General features: G+C 42.0%; 1 long non-coding RNA gene across 1 annotated transcript; it reads right to left on the bottom strand.

Moving 5' to 3' along the window:
- Positions 1–1,437: 1,437 nt before the first annotated feature.
- On the bottom strand, positions 1,438–3,048 carry LOC116706361 (uncharacterized). Its single transcript, XR_004336214.1, has 3 exons — positions 2,759–3,048; positions 2,313–2,354; positions 1,438–1,627 (listed from the first exon to the last, which is right to left on the bottom strand). It is a non-coding gene; the product is annotated as an uncharacterized LOC116706361 (long non-coding RNA).
- Between the last annotated feature and the right edge of the window lie 5,694 nt (positions 3,049–8,742).

Below are 8,742 nucleotides of genomic sequence, written 5' to 3'. Positions count from 1 at the left end.
CCCATTTAGTTCAAAAGGATCTTCAAACTCTTGGACAACTTTACTGAATGCAAAATCCTTTAAACAGACTTTTAATGGCCTCCTCAGTTACATTTTAAAGTAATAAGTCTACCTCCTTGTCCTTTTTCTAAACACATTCCTTGATGTTCCTACTTTCAGCGTTAATAACCCATCTAAGTGTTCCTGCGAGACGCTGTGTATTGGCTTTGTTCTGTGTTGCTGAAGGTCGGTCTGCTCCGTAAAGTGGGACCACAACAATACTTCACACAGGAGGTGTTCCTCTGTGGCGTGTCCAAGGTCCGCCGCTCGATCGATATCCCACCGTCACACTGCAACAGATGTTCCTCTCTCCTTAAGAAGGAGAGGATGGCTCTCGGCAGCTGCATCACTCACAACTCCATGGCATTTCTCTTTGTGTTATCAAAAAAAAACAGTTTTTTCTTAATTCACGTACACATATGCAGCTGGCTGTTTTGAACTACCATGTACTTGAATTGCGAGTGTTTCTCGTCTATTTAAAATCACAACTTTTTTAACCTTTATTTATTTAACTTGTTAATTGTGCTGCCATTTTATTCAGAATTCCCTTGAAAAACACATTTGGATTTCCAGAAAGGTGAAACAAAAACGTGCACTCAATGTATTATTAGTTGTAGTTATACAGACAGGACAAGATGAACTGGTGACCACTTATAAATATTGTGCTTTATTAAGTTTTATTCATCAGAGGATTAAAGAACATATTTTTTTCCCATTTCTGTCCTCCTCTTTGGTAGAGATGGAAAAGAAGAAGCAAAAAAAATCTGTCAATAAATCAATCAAAGCGATTTATGTTGGAAAAACAAGTGAATAATAGCTGTTGAAGGCTAAAGAAGCCAGAGCAGAATGAAACCTTTGAATTAAAAAAAAAAAGTGGGTCAATAACAGAAAATTGGTTAAAAACAAGGCCACCAATTGTCCTCTGAAATCCCAATCAGTCTTAACTGCAACTGAAATAAAAATTTGAAAACTGTCAGACCTCAAGACAACTTTCTGTCACATTGTTTTTAAGATAACTTAAGTGCATGATATATCTCCATAGTGCACAGCGTGTTTAAATAAGGGATAAAAAAAGGGGTCTGTGTGCTGCGTTTTGGATGTAACATGCAATAAACCAATCAGAGTGTTATCTCTCATTCCCTTTAAAAAACAGGCGCGTTTGTACTTTGGCACATTGCTATTATGATGGCGGATATGCACCGTAATATTTTTATTTATATTCTTTTGCATGTTTATATGCCTGTGTGTGTGTGTGTGTGTGTGTGTGTGTGTGTGTGTGTGTGTGTGTGTGTGTGTGTGTGTGTGTGTGTGTGTAAAATGTGCACGGTACCTAGGCACCTTCTACTAATGTGCTGTTGCATAACTGAAATGCTGGTTATTGACTTTGGAAGGTTGTTGGTCAATGGCGTGATCACTTCCTCTGCCTCAAGATAACAATACGCCAATTATTCACCTGAACCACCTCCCTGTAAGACCAGCCCGCCCAGAATGCACTGAACACACCTCCTTGTAAGACACCAAACGCCCAGAATGCACCTGAACACACCTCCCTGTAAGACCAGCACGCCCAGAATGCACCTGAACACACCTCCGTAAGACCAGCCCGCCCAGAATGCACCTGAACCACCTCCTTGTAAGACCAAAACGCCCAGAATGCACCTGAAAAACCTCCCTGTAAGACCAGCACGCCCAGAATGCACCTGAACACACCTCCCTGTAAGACCAGCCCCAGAAGCACCGAACACACCCCCGTAAGACCGCACCGCCCAGAATGCACCTGAACACACCTTCCTGTAAGACCAGCACGCCCAGATTGCACCTGACACACCTCCCTGTAAGACCAGCACGCCCAGAATGCACCTGCACACCTCCTGTAGACCAGCAAGCCAGAATGCACCTGACAACACCTTCCGTAAGACCAGCACGCCCAGAATGCACCTGAACACACCTCCCTGTAAGACAGCACGCCCGAAGCACCTGCACACACCTCCTGTAAGACCAGCACGCCCAGAATGCACCTGAACACACCTCCTGTAAGACCAGCACGCCAGAATGCACATGAACACACTCCTTGTAAGACCAAAACGCCAGAATGCACCTGAACACACCCTCCCGTAAGACCAGCACGCCCAGAATGCACCTGAAACACCCTCCCTGTAAGACCAGCACGCCCAGAATGCACTGAAACACCTCCCTGTAAGCCAGCACGCCCAGAATGCACCTGACAACCCATCTCCTGTAAACCAGCACGCCCAGAGTGCACCTGAACACACCTCCCTGTAAGACCAGCACGCCCAGAATGCACCTGAACACACCTCCCGTAGACCAGACGCCAGAATGCACTGAACACACCTCCCTGTAAGCCAGCACGCCCAGAATGCACCTGAACACATCTCCCTGTAAAACCAGCACGCCCAGAGTGCACCTGAACACACCTCCCTGTAAGACCAGCACGCCCAGAATGCACCTGAAAACACCTCCTGTAAGACCAGCACGCCCAGAATGCCCCTGAACACACCTCCCTGTAAGCCAGCACGCCCAGAATGCCTGAAACAATATCCCTGTAAAACCAGCACGCCAGAGTGCACCTGAACAACCTCCCTGTAGAACAGCACGCCCAGAATGCACCTGAACACACTCCCTGTAAGCCCAGCACGCCCAGAATGCACCTGAACACATTCCCTGTAAAACCAGCAAGCCCAGAGTGCACCTGAAACACCTCCCTGTAAGACCAGCACGCCCAGAATGCACCTGAACACATTCCTGTAAGACCAGCACCAGAATGCACCTGAACACCCCCTGTAAGACCAGCAACACGAGAATGCACCAGAACACACTCCCTGTAAAACCAGCACGCCCAGAGTGCACTGAACACACTCCCTGTAAGACCAGCACGCCCAGAATGCACCTGAACACACCTCCCTGTAAGACCAGCACGCCAGAATGCACCGAACACAATCTCCCTGTAAAACCAGCACGCCAGAGTGCCCTGAACACAAACCCTGTAAACCAGCACGCCAGAGCACTGAACACACCTTCGTAAGACCAGCACACCCAGAATGCACCTGAACAAACATCTCCCTGTAAAACCAGCACGCCCAGATGCACCTGAACACACCTACGGTCAGACCAGCACGCCCAGAATGCACCTGAACACACCTTCCTGTAAGACCAGCACACCGAGAATGCACCTGAACACACCTCCCTGTAAGACCAGCACGCCCATGGGCGCAAAGATAAGCGCTGGAGTATTTGCTATTTAAAGGCCTGTTTTATCATTCACTATATCTGATGTTTTTTTGGACAAGCCACAAGAAAAAGAACGTTAAAATCAACAAATGTGAGTCCCTGAGTGTTTTACATTGTCCTAATTAGTGACTCATTTTAGAAAAAAGAAGGCATTACAAACACTTGTGCATAAACATGCTTGAATTCACATGTTACTTGTGGGACTGAAGTTTTTTTAAACAAATAAAATACAGTAATAAAATAATAAAACTTGGTATGATCAAACCAGATAATAAATACACTGAACAACATTTTAAACGCAACATCAAGGCACACCTGTGCAATAATCCTGCTGTCTAATCTTGATGTGCCACACCTGTGAGGTGGATGGGCTATCTCGGCAAAGGAGAAGTGCTCAGTAACACAGATTTAGACAGATTAGTGAACAATATTTGTATTTTTGAGAAATATGCCTTTTGTGTACGTAGAAAAAGTCTTAGATCTTTGAGTTATTCGACTCGGCTCGATCAAATCAACTTGAATATCTCAGTTATATATATATTAATGAATATCATCATCTCATAGACGACACATGAGCATCATACAGAAATGATGCCACCGGAGTCATGCAATCATATTGTTAAAACAATATAATTTTCTAACATGTTTGACACATGATCCTCATGTGTAGGTTTTTAGTTTCTCTCAGATATGTCTGTTGTTTTGGACTGTTATTAAATTAACACAATTTTTTCTTAATCTGCTTTGGTTTTACTTAATTTGCAAGTTTTTTTTCTGTGTGTTGCCCATGTGTCGTGAAAGTGGTGATGATATTCATAAATCTTTATTTATCTTCATATGCTTGCGTGTTCTTTAGTTTCAGTGTGAATGGCCATGTAATCACTTTGAGCATTTCTTCTGATCAACAACCAGATCAAACCCCAGAAACATGTCATGGTCATTTTGTATTATGGACGTGAAAAACCTCATTTATTTCTCCTGCAGAATGTCAGCTCTTTGTGTGTTTTCAATTACAGACTCATTGGACAGAAGGTCCCGACAGATGGATGCAGAGTGATGGTGCATTAGAGCCGACTGGTAAATTGTGCAACACGTTTTTTTTAAAAACATTGTTCCATAAATTGAATGCATTTCTTCTTTGATTTAAAGCATTGCTTAAATGACTTGCCCTTGACTGGACCATTGTGCAGCACTGTGGTTTTGAAGGATGTGTGATTAAACACATGCCTCTAAAACTACACACAGTACAGGTATTTTATCCTCTGTGTACACATGGATTTTTACAACTGTTGCACAAGGATGTGAAAAATAGAGTGAAACTGTGCTTTCAACCCTTCACATCCTGCAACTGGTTCTCGTCTTCGTTGCTTTGTCTGCTGGAAAAAACAGTGAAATGAATAATTGAAAATGCTAAGCAGGTTAGCGTCGTTGTGTCACACTTTATTTAGAGAGACACCCCTTAAGCCTCTTGACTGGGAAGGAAAATATTTTCACTTATGGCGAGTGCTTGTTATAGAAAGCTTTTTGTTCACCTTCATCCGTGTTTTGGACTTCATGTCAGTGAAATAAGAGACAGACTTACATTTAAAAGGGAGCAGATCAGTTTAAAGTAAGGTTTCAGGTGAGGAAAGTTCGTTTTAATACCACCTTTCAACAGTGCTTTATATAAGACAGAAATACATTAAGAAAAGAAACAAAAGAAACCGAAGTAATGTTAAAAGACGTTAGAAGTTGAATACAAATTTCAGTGCAGCTACAGTTGGTGCAACGTTAGAAAATGCAGACAACATAACCAACTTTTCAAGCTCTCAGAAGCTAAAACAAATAATTGATTTCAATTTTTTTAGGGATTCTACATCTTTCCCAGATAAGTGCAGGATAAAACTGAATTCTGCATTTCCATGTTTAGTCTTGAGTCTGGGGACAGTAGGTAGATGCTGCAGTCAAATAGTCTTAGAGTGAAATGATCCGGATGTATCTAAGTGGCAACCATGCTAAGAAGTGGTCAAGTCCTGTTGAAGAAAGGTGCCTCAATGCTCCCTTTCTTGTCTCCTTTAGCATAGGTTACACTGAACTGTCCTTTAACAAAGGACAGGAGATAATGCCGTCCACAAGGACAGGTTTTTAGGAAACTATTTGACCACAGCCTTTGTCATCAGAAAGGTCTGGACTATTCATAACGGAGCAACAGATCAGAAATGTAAAAAAGGGCTTTATAAATCAGTTAAAACAGTTCTCTGACACACAAAGCCAGTACAAATATTTAAGAACCAGAATGATATGCTCTGCTGGTCTTAGTGAGGACTTCAACAGCACTACTATGAATAAGATGCAGCTGTTGTGTGCATAATCATGGTAAGAAATGTTGTTTCCCATAATCTGCGTTAGTAGGACGTGGGATCATGTACTGTAGATGTTAAACAGAAGAGGCCCAAGGATGGAGCTTTGGGGAACTCCACTTCCTTTTCAGATGTGTAAATAACAATCAACTATGTTGAATGCAGCACAGTGATGTAAGAATACCAAGACTGAAATTTTTCCAGTGTATGTATGTTCTTGCTTCATATCTTCTGTTGTTTCAGGAAGAACACAAAACATCTCCCTATAGACAAGCACATAGATACGGTGCTGAACAAATATGCACACATGCACACACAGAGTCCAGTGTACAGAGTCCAGCTGTCTCTGTCCCTGCCATTGCTGTAAGAGAATACCCCCAGCCAGCTCTGTAACCCACTCCATCAATCTCTCTCTGTTTGACAGAAACTATGCCCACCTGTTCTCCCACAGTCCACACGCAGACACTCAGAGGCTAAAGCTCAACGCGCTACTTCTGGCTTCAGGTTTGGGTTGATGGAGACAGAGTGTGGTCAGTGTACTGTGTTTACCTACACGGCAAATAACTGTCCAAATGTCTTCAGTGATTAAAACTTTGAATCCAGAGTTTATTTAATGATTTAAGATGCTGTCTTTCTCTGTAGGCTACTGTTGGCCAGTGTTTCTCAAATACAAGTACCCCCAGGGGTAATTTGCAGTACTGCTGCTACTTTTATTTATTTTTAAACATCAGCATTATTCCTAAAACAATTGTACAACAAAAAAATGAATGGATGTAGTGCATTTAGTGTTTTAACATTTTACATGTCGCATGTAAGTGTTTTTTCTGTTAGAAGGTTGTTGTTTAGTAAATCAGAAACCGATAATGTAGTTTTAATCTGTTTTGTATCTCTTTTATTTGGCTTCTTTTTGTTTTATGGGGTCACTTAGCTGAGGAAATCTTTAAAAGGGGGTACATTATTGAAAAGGTTTGAGTAGACTGTACCTAAATAGAGCACTACTTTACACTTTTCTTCCCAATTGGGAGGACTTTACATTACTTCATACTACTACTTACACTATTTCTGGAGGACAATATGGTACCTTTACTACTCTACATCGGACAACTGTAGTTACTAGTTAAATTTTTAGGAAGATTATAAATAAGAAAAAAATACTTTACATTAAGAATGTATTTAAGATGTTGTTGACAGGTAGAAATCTTTCTTCTCCAAATATCAATTAAAAGAAATATCTACAATTAATACAATTAATTTAAACTCTTAATGAGCGTGTGATCTCTGAACCAATCAGCCAAGCACTAGAGACAACAGAGGATGATTGGGGTACGCTCCAGTGGAAACAAATGTGGACAAAGTGAATGTGATGATTCATCAGCATATAAATGCATGTAATTTATGTCTTGCACCACTAAAGACCAAAAAGCATCTTCTATATGTGCAGCACTGGTTTCTCGGTTTACCTTCCTGTCCCTGAGACAGGCTTCTAGCCTAAAACCCAGATTAGTGCACCTGAAACATCTAGTGTTTCCACAGCTTTGATTTCTTTAAAAATTAGTTTTTTTAATTCCTAACTCAAACATTCCTCGCAGATTGTGGGATTTGCAGGATTTCAAGCGACGACCCTCTGATCTCTAACCTTTAGGCTACTGCAGCCCACGCCCTTCACACAAAAGAGAGATCAAATCCTTTTAAACTCTTTATTTTACTGAACTTTTTTTCCTTTTCTTCTTCTCGTGGCCAAAGATCACCTGTCCAACCAGATCTACCTGTCTTCACACCTCGCCAATCACTCTTCGTCCCCCCTTTTCCCCTCTCCTTCCTCTTTCTACCTGTTTGGGCCTTAGCTCCACCAAGAACACACACACACACACACACACACACACACACACACACACACACCCTGAGGCCCCATGGTGGTGCTTGCTAATGCTCTCGGGACTCAGGCAGGAAATGGTGTGGTGTGTTGGTGGGGGAGGAGAGTTATGAAGGGAGGGGGTTCAAGGTGGGTCTCCTCTCAGGTTACCTGTCCAGGTAAGTCTGTGTTTGTTTAGTGTTACCTCCCAGTAGTCCGGAGGTCCACGCTGAGACATCGAGAGCTCTCTGTTCAAGTGTGTGCGGGATTTTATTGTGTGAGGCACTGTTGACGTTTGAAAGAGGTGATACTTAATCCGACTATTGTGGGACACTCTGTAGATCCTCTCTCTCTCCCTCATTCCCCTTCTTTCCCTCCTCTCTCGCTCTCTCTCTACCACTCACTCACTCACTCACTCACTCACTCACTCACACAGCAGCAGTGTGCCTTGTATCTGATATATACTTTCAGCTCAGAAAATAACCTGGCAGTCAGCAACACAGCCGACAGGACGTCTCTCTTCATAAAAATAAAATTGTAGCATTTGATGGGATTCGTCAATGCTTTAATGTGGAGATGAAATTAAAAAGACTTTCAGTCCGTTTGGCTACTGTCGAACATTCAGCAAATAGCGTCTTTGTATTTGTTATATGTTAGATTGATATAGGTTAGATGCACTGTTGCACCCAAATTGAGAGTTAACTTTTGATAAACACTATAAATGACAAGACTCAACATTAAAGTAGCAGCTACAAAAATAATCCAACAAACATTAAAAACGCCAGTAATGGCGTCACATTACGGGACACATTGCTTGATTGACTTGTGTTAAAGGATCATAAGTAGTTTTGCATGTGCTAAATTACTATTATCTGCTTAAATTAGTTTTTTTAATCTGTTTTAACCATGGACTGTTTAAAGGAAGTGGACTTAGCTACTGTGACGTCCCCCATTAGTTTGTGGAAAACCGGTTTGAAGTCTTGAGTTTGACTTTTTGGCTGTTTCCATCTTGTTTTTTTCAGAGCCAGAAGTGACCATATTTGGAAGAGAGGATGGAGTTGGGGAGGAGCGAGGGGTGGATTTGAAGGAGAAGAACCCAAGGACACCGCCGTGGTAGCGACTAGTACATCACAAGGTAACCACACCCTAAAGCATCCTCTGCTTTTTGTCTATTTTACTTTTGAGGTCCCATGGCATGAAAATGTCACTTTATTAAGTTTTTTTAACATTAATATGAGTTCCCCCAGCCTTCCTTTGGACCCC

Source organism: Etheostoma spectabile, chromosome 18, assembly GCF_008692095.1.
Source record: "Etheostoma spectabile isolate EspeVRDwgs_2016 chromosome 18, UIUC_Espe_1.0, whole genome shotgun sequence".
Classification (NCBI taxonomy): domain Eukaryota; kingdom Metazoa; phylum Chordata; class Actinopteri; order Perciformes; family Percidae; genus Etheostoma; species Etheostoma spectabile.
This window is presented reverse-complemented; position numbering and strand designations above follow the sequence as displayed.